The following is a 10,761-nucleotide window of genomic DNA, read 5'->3' as shown; positions in this document are numbered from 1 at the left end:
CCAGGGATACCTTGGGGACACCTCAGGGACACCCCCGGAAGCAGGGACACCTCGGGGACACCTTGGGGACACCTCAGACACATCCTGGGGACACCCCAGGGACACCTTGGAGACACCCTAGGGACACCTCAGTCACACCCCGAAAGCAGGGACACCTCGGGGACACCTCAGGGACACCTCAGGGACACTTCAGACACACCCTGGGGACACCCCAGGGACACCCCAGTCACACCCCGAAAGCAGGGACACCCTGGGGACACCGCGGGGACACCTCAGACACATCCTGGGGACACCCCAGGGACACCTCAGGGACACCCCCGGAAGCAGGGACACCTCGGGGACACCTTGGGGACACTTCAGACACATCCTGGGGACACCCCAGGGACACCCCGAGAGCAGGGACACCCCGGTGACACCCTAGGGACACCTCAGACACATCCTGGGGACACCCCAGGGACACCCCAGTCACACCCCGAAAGCAGGGACACCCTGGGGACACCTCAGGGACACCTCAGACACACCCTGGGGACACCTTGGGGACACCCCAGTCACACCCCGAAAGCAGGGACACCCTGGGGACACCGCGGGGACACCTCAGACACATCCTGGGGACACCTCAGGGACACCCCCGGAAGCAGGGACACCTCGGGGACACCTTGGGGACTCTTCAGACACATCCTGGGGACACCCCAGGGACACCCCGAGAGCAGGGACACCCCGGTGACACCCTAGGGACACCTCAGACACATCCTGGGGACACCCCAGGGACACCCCAGTCACACCCCGAAAGCAGGGACACCCTGGGGACACCTCAGGGACACCTCAGACACATCCTGGGGACACCCCAGGGACACCTCAGGGACACCCCCGGAAGCAGGGACACCTCGGGGACACCTTGGGGACACTTCAGACACATCCTGGGGACACCCCAGGGACACCCCGAGAGCAGGGACACCCCGGTGACACCCTAGGGACACCTCAGACACATCCTGGGGACACCCCAGTCACACCCCGAAAGCAGGGACACCTCGGGGACACCTCAGGGACACTTCAGACACACCCTGGGGACACCCCAGGGACACCCCAGTCACACCCCGAAAGCAGTGACACCCCGGTGACACCCCGGGGACACCCCGGGGACACCCCAGGGCGGCGCCGCCCGCAAAAGGAGGCGCAGGTCCCACCGAGATTCGAACTCGGATCGCTGGATTCAGAGTCCAGAGTGCTCACCATTACACCATGGGACCGCCCGCAGCGCTGCGCGCCGCTCCCTCCGCCACGAAAAAGAGACCCCCGCGCCGCCCCTGCGGGAGGGGGCGGGAAACCCCGGGGCGGGCTGGGGAGGGGGAAAAAGGGGGAAAAGGGAAAAAGGGAAAAAAGGGAAAAAAATTGGAAAAGAAAGTAAAAAAACAGGGGGAAAAGGAGAGTCGCCCGAACAGGGACTTGAACCCTGGACCCTCAGATTAAAAGTCTGATGCTCTACCGACTGAGCTATCCGGGCTCTGCCGGAGCCGCCCGCGGGACGAGAGAAGGGACTGGCGAGAAACCGAGGGATTGGGGGGAAACCGAGGGGTTTGGGAAAATTCACGGGATTGGGGGAAATCGAGGGGTTTGGGAAAATTCACGGGATTGGGGGAAATCGAGGGGTTTGGGAAAATTCACGGGATTGGGGAAAACTCACGGGATTGGGGAGAAACCGAGGGATTGGGGAGAAACCGAGGGACTGGGGAGAAACTCACGGGATTGGGGGAAACTCACGGGATTGGGGAGAAATCCAGGGGTTTGGGGAAAAACTCACGGGACTGGGTAGAAATCGAGGGGTTTGGGGAGAAATCTCACGGGAGAAACCGAGGGGTTTGGGGGAAAATTCACGGGATCGGGGAAAACTCACGGGATTGGGGGGAAACTCACGGGATTGGGGGGAAACTCACGGGATTGGGGAGAAACCGAGGGGTTTGGGGGAAAACTGAGGGGTTTGGGGAAAAACTCACGGGATTGGGGGAAAACTGAGGGGTTTGGGGAAAAACTGAGGGGTTTGGGGGAAAACTCACGGGATTGGGGAAAAATCGAGGGGTTTGGGGAGAAATCGAGGGGTTTGGGGAAAGCTCACGGGACTGGGGGGAAACCGAGGGATTGGGGAGAAACTCATGGGATTGGGGGAAATCGAGGGATTGGGGAGAAATCCAGGGGTTTGGGGAAAAACTCACGGGACTGGGGAGAAATCGAGGGGTTTGGGGAGAAATCTCACGGGAGAAACCGAGGGGTTTGGGGGAAAATTCACGGGATTGGGGAAAACTCACGGGATTGGGAGGAAACCGAGGGGTTTGGGGAGAAACCGAGGGGTTTGGGGAAAACTGAGGGGTTTGGGGAGAAACTCACGGGACTGGGGAGAAACTCACGGGATTGGGGGGAAACTCACGGGATTGGGGAGAAACCGAGGGGTTTGGGGAGAAACCGAGAGGTTTGGGGAAAAACTCACGGGATTGGGGGAAATCGAGGGGTTTGGGGAGAAATCGAGGGGTTTGGGGAAAGCTCACGGGACCGGGGGGAAACCGAGGGATTGGGGAGAAACTCATGGGATTGGGGGAAATCGAGGGGTTTGGGAAAAAACCAAGGGGTTTGAGGAAAAATCGAGGGGTTTAGGGAAAACTGAGGGGTTTGGGGAGAAACTCACGGGATTGGGGGTAAACTCACGGGAGAAACCGAGGAGTTTGGGGAAAAACTCACGGGACTGGGGAAAAACCGAGGGGGTTTGGGGAGAAACCGAGGAGTTTGGGGGAAAACTCACGGGATTGGGGGAAAGCTCACGGGATTGGGGAGACACTCACGGGAGAAACCGAGGGGTTTGGGGAAAATTCACGGGATTGGGGGAAACGCACGGGATTGGGGAGAAACCGAGGGATTGGGGACAAACTGAGGGGTTTGGGAAAATTCACGGGATTGGGGGAAATCGAGGGATTGGGGAAAAACTCACGGGATTGGGAGAAACCGAGGGATTGGGGAAAACTCACGGGATTGGGGAGAAACTGAGGGATTTGAGGAAAAATCGAGGGGTTTGGGGAAAAACTCACGGGACTGGGGAAAAACTCACGGGATTGGGGAGAAACCGAGGAGTTTGGGGGAAAATCGAGGGGTTTGGGGAAAAATTCACGGGATCGGGGAGAAACTCACGGGATTGGGGAGAAACCGAGGGATTTGGGGAAAAACTCACGGGACTGGGGAGAAACTCGCGGGATTGGGGAGAAACTCGCGGGATTGGGGAAAAACTCACGGGAGAAACCGAGGGGTTTGGGGAGAAACCGAGGGGTTTGGGCGAAAACCTTGTGATTTTCGGGAGAAGCCCCGAGGATTTGGGGGAAAAAAATCTAGCGGTTGTAGGAGAAAAAAAGAGATTTTCGGGAGAGACTCGAGGTTTTGGGGAAAAACAGAGGAGTTAGGGAAAAAACCCCGAGGTTTTAGGGAGAAATCCGAGATTTTAATGGGAAATCCCGAGGTTTTGGGGGGAAATCGAGCGGTTTTAGGGAGAAACCCGAGGTTTTAGGGACAAACCCGAGGTTTTAGGGAGAAACCCGAGGTTTTAGGGAGAAACCCGAGGTTTTGGGAAAAAACCCGAGGTTTTAGGGAGAAATCCGAGGTTTTAGGGACAAACCCGAGGTTTTAGGGAGAAATCCGAGATTTTAATGGGAAATCCCGAGGTTTTGGGGGGAAATCGAGCGGGTTTAGGGAGAAACCCGAGGTTTTAGGGAGAAATCCGAGGTTTTAGGGAAAAACCCGAGATTTTAATGGGAAATCCCGAGGTTTTGGGGGGAAATCGAGCGGTTTTAGGGAGAAACCCGAGGTTTTAGGGACAAACCCGAGGTTTTAGGGAAAAACCCGAGGTTTTAGGGAGAAATACGAGATTTTAATGGGAAACCCCGAGGTTTTGGGGGAAAATCGAGCGCTTTTAGGGAGCAACCCGAGTTTTTCGGGAGAAATCCGAGGTTTTAGGGAGAAATCCGAGGTTTTAGGGACAAACCCGAGATTTTAATGGGAAATCCCGAGGTTTTGGGGGGAAATCGAGCGGTTTTAGGGAGAAACCCGAGGTTTTAGGGACAAACCCGAGGTTTTAGGGAGAAATCCGAGGTTTTAGGGACAAACCCGAGGTTTTAGGGAGAAACCCGAGGTTTTAGGGACAAACCCGAGGTTTTAGGGAGAAATCCGAGGTTTTAGGGACAAACCCGAGGTTTTAGGGAGAAATCCGAGGTTTTAGGGACAAACCCGAGGTTTCCGGGGATTTTTACTCGCCGGGGCTGTGTCAAGGAGGCGGCAGATTTTTGGTCGAATTTCACCCCAGAAGTCCTCAGTTTTCTTCACAAACGTATTTCCGTGCAGGGGAATAGAGAAATGACTCGATTTGGGTTTTTCCCAAAAAAACCACGAGCGCTGTTTGTTGCCTTCCTGCTCCCCGAGTGGGGGATTTCCGGGGTTTGCTCCAAAATAGTGTTTTTACTGTTACTGCTGCTGCTATTAATAATAATAACAATAATTATTATTATAGTAATTATAGTAATAATAAGGTTCTATAATAGAAAAAATATATTGTAATATAGTGATAAAATATATAAATATACCAGAATAAATAAAAGTAGCTGCTACTATTTAAAAAAATTATTATTATTATTATTATTATTATTATTATTATTATTATTATTATTATTATTATTATTATTATTATTTTACCTCACGTTTTCCACCTCTTTCCCCCTCTTGTTTCCCATTTCCCCCCTCACGTTTCCAAATTTTTACCTCGCGTTTTCCACCCTCTTCCCCCCTCACATTTCCCAACATTTTTCCCCCTCATGTTTCCTAACATTCCCCCCGCCTCCGCTTCCATGTTTCCTGCCATTTTCACCCTCTAATTTCCCATTTTTTACCTCACATTTTCCACCCTTTTCCCCCCTCACATTTCCCAACATTTTCTCCCCTCATGCTTCCCACTATTTTCACCCTCTTATTTCTCATTTTTACCTCACGTTTTCCACCCTTTCTCCCTCATGTTTCCCATTTTCTTACCTTATGTTTTCCGCCCTTTCCCCTTCCTGTTCCTCTCTTTTCTCTCCTCACATTTCCTGATCTTTTTCCTCTCACGTTTCCCACAATTTTTTCCTCTCACTTTTCCCATCGTTTTCGCCTTATCTTTCCCATTTTTTACCTCACTTTTTCTGCCCTTTCCCCATCATGTTTCCCCCCTCACATTTCACACCATTTTCCCTCTCATCTTTCCCACCCTTTTCCCTTATCTTTCCCATTTTTTCCTCATATTTTCTGCCCTTTCCCCTCACATTTCCCACCATTTTTTCCCCTCATGTTTCCCACTCTTTTCTCCTCTCACGTTTCTCATTCTTTTTTCCCTTCTTTTTCCCATTTTTACCTCACCTTTTCTGCCTTTTCCCCTCATGTTTCATGCCCTTCCCCCTCACATTTCCCTCCATTTTCTCCCCTCACGTTTCCTGCTCTTTTCTCCCTCACGTTTCCCTCCATTTTTCCCCCTCACATTTCCCCTCATGTTTCCCATTTTTACCTCACGTTTTTTGCCCTTTCCCCCCCACATTTCTCACCATTTCCCCCCTCACGTTTCCCTTTTATCTCCCCTTACATTTCCCACTCTTTTCCTCTCACATTTCCCACCTTTTCCCCCCTTATCTTTCCCATTTTCCCCTCACCTTTTCTGCTCTTTTCCCCTCATATTTTCCACTCTTTTCTCTCCTCACGTTTCCTGCTCTTTTCTCCCCTCACATTTCCCACTCTTTTCCCCCTCACATTTCCCATTTTTACCTCATATTTTCTGCCCTCTTTCCCCCTCACATTTCCCAACAGTTTCTCCCCTGATGTTTCCCACCCTTTTTCTCCTCACGTTTCCCATTTTCTCCCCTCATGTTTCCCATTTTTCCCCTCACATTTTCCAGTTTTTTTACCTCACGTTTCCCTCCATTTTCTCCCCTCACATTTCCCACCCTTTTTTCCCTTATCTTTCCCATTTTTACCTCACTTTTTCTGCCCTTTCCCCCTCACGTTTCCCTCCATTTTCTCCCCTCACATTTCCCATTTTTTACCTCACGTTTCCTTCCATTTTCTCCTCTCACGTTTCCCACTCTTTTCTCCGCTCACTTTTCCCACTCGTTTCTCCCCTCACGTTTCCCGCTCTTTTCCCCCACACATTTCCCACACTTCTTTTCCTTATCTTTCCCATTTTTACCTCACTTTTTCTGCCCTTTTCCCCTCACGTTTCCCTCCATTTTCTCCCCTCACATTTCCCATTTTCTCCCCCCACGTTTCCCTCCATTTTCTCCTCTCACGTTTCCCCTTTTTTACCTCACGTTTCCCTCCATTTTCTCCCCTCACGTTTCCCTCCATTGTTCCTCTCACATTTCCCATTTTCCCCCTCACATTTCCCATTTTTTACCTCACATTTCCCTCCATTTTCTCCCCTCACATTTCCCTCCATTTTCTCCCCTCACATTTCCCTCCATTTTCTCCCCTCACATTTACCATTTTCCCCCTCACATTTCCCTCCATTTTCTCCCCTCACATTTCCCATTTTTCCCCTCACGTTTCCCTCCATTTTCTCCCCTCACATTTCCCATTTTCCCCCTCACATTTTCCCTCCATTTTCCCCCTCATGTTTCCCATTTTCTCCCCTCACGTTTCCCTTTCCCCCCCTCACGTTTCCCTCCATTTTCTCCCCCTCACATTTCCCTCCATTTTTCCCCTCACGTTTCCCTCCATTTTCTCCCCTCACATTTCCCATTTTCTCCCCTCACATTTCCCATTTTTCCCCTCACGTTTCCCTCCATTTTCTCCCCTCACATTTCCCATTTTCCCCTCACATTTTCCCTCCATTTTCTCCCCTCACATTTCCCATTTTCTCCCCTCACGTTTCCCTCCATTTTCTCCCCTCACATTTCCCATTTTCCCCCTCACATTTTCCCTCCATTTTTCCCCTCATGTTTCCCATTTTCTCCCCTCACGTTTCCCTTTCCCCCCCTCACGTTTCCCTTCATTTTCTCCCCTCACATTTCCCTCCATTTTCTCCCCCTCACATTTCCCTCCATTTTTCCCCTCACGTTTCCCTCCATTTTCTCCCCTCACATTTCCCATTTTCTCCCCTCACATTTCCCTCCATTTTCTCCCCTCACATTTCCCATTTTCTCCCCTCACGTTTCCTACTCCTTTCTCCCCTCACATTTCCCATTTTTCCCCTCACATTTCCCTCCATTTTCTCCCCTCACGTTTCCCATTTTCCCCTCACATTTCCCACCATTTTCTCCCCTCACGTTTCCCTTTTCCCCCCTCACATTTCCCTCCATTTTCTTCTTGCATGTTTCCCTCCATTTTCTCCCCTCACGTTTCCTACTCCTTTCTCCCCTCACATTTCCCATTTTTCCCCTCACATTTCCCTCCATTTTCTCCCCTCACATTTCCCATTTTCCCCCTCACATTTCCCTCCATTTTCTCCCCTCACATTTCCCATTTTCTCCCCTCACATTTCCCATTTTTCCCCTCACGTTTCCCTCCATTTTCTCCCCTCACATTTCCCATTTTCCCCCCTCACTTTTCCCATTTTCTCCCCTCACATTTCCCATTTTCCCCTCACATTTCCCATTTTCCCCTCACATTTCCCTCCATTTTCTCCCCTCACATTTCCCATTTTCCCCTCACGTTTCCCTCCATTTTCTCCCCTCACATTTCCCATTTCCCCCTCACATTTTCCCTCCATTTTCTCCCCTCACGTTTCCCTCCATTTTCTCCCCTCACATTTCCCATTTTTCCCCTCACGTTTCCCTCCATTTTCTCCCCTCACATTTCCCATTTTCCCCCTCACATTTTCCCTCCATTTTTCCCCTCACGTTTCCCTCCATTTTCTCCCCTCACTTTTCCCATTTTTCCCCTCACATTTCCCATTTTCTCCCCTCACATTTCCCATTTCCCCCTCACATTTTCCCTCCATTTTTCCCCTCACGTTTCCCTCCATTTTCTCCCCTCACATTTCCCATTTTCCCCCTCACGTTTCCCTCCATTTTCTCCCCTCATGTTTCCCTTTCCCCCCCCTCACGTTTCCCTCCATTTTCTCCCCTCACGTTTCCCTCCATTTTCTCCCCTCACGTTTCCCTCCATTTTCTCCCCTCACATTTCCCATTTTCTCCCCTCACATTTCCCATTTTCCCCCTCACTTTTCCCTCCATTTTCTCCCCTCACGTTTCCCTTTCCCCCCCTCACGTTTCCCTCCATTTTTCCCCTCACGTTTCCCTCCATTTTCTCCCCTCACGTTTCCCTCCATTTTCTCCCCTCACATTTCCCATTTTCCCCCTCACATTTTCCCTCCATTTTTCCCCTCACGTTTCCCTCCATTTTCTCCCCTCACTTTTCCCATTTTTCCCCTCACATTTCCCATTTTCTCCCCTCACATTTCCCATTTCCCCCTCACATTTTCCCTCCATTTTTCCCCTCACGTTTCCCTCCATTTTCTCCCCTCACATTTCCCATTTTCCCCCTCACGTTTCCCTCCATTTTCTCCCCTCATGTTTCCCTTTCCCCCCCCTCACGTTTCCCTCCATTTTCTCCCCTCACGTTTCCCTCACATTTCTCCCCTCACGTTTCCCATTTTCTCCCCTCACATTTCCCATTTTTCCCCTCACATTTCCCATTTTTCCCCTCATGTTTCCCTCCATTTTTCTCCCCTCACATTTCCCATTTTCTCCCCTCACATTTCCCTCCATTTTCTCCCCTCACATTTTCCCTCCATTTTTCCTCTCTCATTTCTCGCCCTTTTTTTTCCCCTTACCTTTCCCGTTTTTTACCTCACCTTTTCCGCCCTTTTCTCCCCTCACATTTCCCACCCACAAATTTGGATTTTCCTCTGGATTCATCCACTCCTGCTGGCTGCCTCCGTGTCCATCCACCCCGCTGTCACCTGGGGTTAGGTGATAATTGGTTCATTTAAATAAGAATATTTTAAAATTTTGAATTTATATATTTTTTTAAAATATAATATTTTATTTTGTATAATAATTTTAAAATATCTTTTTAAAGTGAATAGAGTTAAGGTTAGGATTGGGATTAGGATTAGGGTCAGGGTTAGGGAATATTTGGAATATTAAAATGAAAACAATTGAAATATTTAAATGGGAATAATTTTAATATTCCCGTTGGAATTTGGGTTAGGGTTAGGGTTAAGGTCAAGGTCACTGTTAGTAAATATTTAGAATATTAAAATGAGAATACCTCGAATATTTAACATGGAATTTAATATTTAAACATGAATATTCCAAAGGGTTTGTGTTAGGGTTAGGAGATAATTGGAATATTAAAATGAGAATAATTTGAGTATTTAATAGGTAATTTTATTTTAAATGCAAATATTCCATGGGGTCAGGGTCAGGGAATATTTGGAATATAAAAATGCAAATAATGTGAATATTTAAATGGGAATTTGGGTTCAAGTTAGATTTAGGGTTAGGTTTGGGGTTAGGAGTTTTGTTGGGGTCAAGGTCAGGGTTAGGGGATAATTGGAACATTAACATGGCAATAATTTGAATATTCAAATTGGAGTTTGGGTTAGGGTTAGGGTCAAGGTCAGGGTTAGGGGATAATTGGAACATTAACATGGCAATAATTTGAATATTCAAATTGGACTTTGGGTTAGGGGATAATTGGAACATTAACATGGCAATAATTTGAATATTCAAATTGGACTTTGGGTTAGGGTTAAGGTAAAGCTCAGGGTATAATTGGAACATTAACATGGCAATAATTTGAATATTCAAATTGGACTTTGGGTTAGGGTTAGGGTCAAGGTCAGGGTTAGGGGATAATTGGAACATTAACATGGGAATAATTTGAATATTCAAATTGGAGTTTGGGTTAGGGTTAGGGTCAAGGTCAGGGTTAGGGGATAATTGGAACATTAACATGGCAATAATTTGAATATTCAAATTGGAGTTTGGGTTAGGGTCAAGGTCAAGGTCAGGGTTGGGATTAGTGAATATTTGGAATATTAAAATGTGAATATCTTGAATATTGAACAGGGAATTTAATTTTTAAACCAAATATTACAAAGGGGTTCGGATTTGGGGTAGGGTTGGGGTCAGGGTCAGGGTCAGTGTCATGGTTAGGATCAGGGAATATTTAATATTTGGAATATAAAAATGTAAATAATTTTAATATTTAAATGGTGATTTGGGTTAGGGTTAGGTTTAGGATTAGGGTTAGGGTTAAGGTTAGGGGTTGGGATCAGGGTTAGGGGATAATTGGAATATTTAATATGCGTAATTTGAATATTCACATTGGAATTTGGGTTAGGATTAGAGCTAAGGCCACGGTTATAGTTTCTAAATATTTTGAATATTAAAATGAGAATTATTTGAATATTTAAAAGGGAATTTAATTTTTAAATGTGAGTATTTCAAAGGGTTTGTGCTGGGGGAAAATTGGAAATTTAAAATGAGAATAATTTGAATATATAAGTGTTAGGGTCAGGGTCAGGGGATAATTACAATATTAAAATTGGAATAATTTGAATATTTAAATTCTAACTTGGATTTTGGTAAGCTTTAGGGTTAGAGTTAGGGTTAGTGTTTGGGTTAGTGACACTGAATATTTGGAATATTAAAATGAGAATTATTTGAATATTTAACCGGGAATTTAATTTTTAAATGCGAATTTTTCAAAGGGTTTGTTCGAGGGGATAACTGGAATTTTAAAATGAGAATAATTTGAATATAT

At 47.6% G+C, this 10,761-nt stretch overlaps 2 non-coding genes across 2 annotated transcripts; both read right to left on the bottom strand.

Moving 5' to 3' along the window:
• Positions 1 to 1,175: 1,175 nt before the first annotated feature.
• TRNAQ-CUG lies at positions 1,176 to 1,247 on the bottom strand. The gene has a single exon. It is a non-coding gene; the product is annotated as a tRNA-Gln (tRNA).
• A 181-nt stretch (positions 1,248 to 1,428) lies between these two features.
• Positions 1,429 to 1,501, bottom strand: TRNAK-UUU. The gene has a single exon. It is a non-coding gene; the product is annotated as a tRNA-Lys (tRNA).
• Between the last annotated feature and the right edge of the window lie 9,260 nt (positions 1,502 to 10,761).

This window comes from Motacilla alba, unplaced genomic scaffold (assembly GCF_015832195.1).
Source record: "Motacilla alba alba isolate MOTALB_02 unplaced genomic scaffold, Motacilla_alba_V1.0_pri HiC_scaffold_35, whole genome shotgun sequence".
NCBI classification, from domain to species: Eukaryota; Metazoa; Chordata; class Aves; order Passeriformes; family Motacillidae; genus Motacilla; species Motacilla alba.
This window is presented reverse-complemented; position numbering and strand designations above follow the sequence as displayed.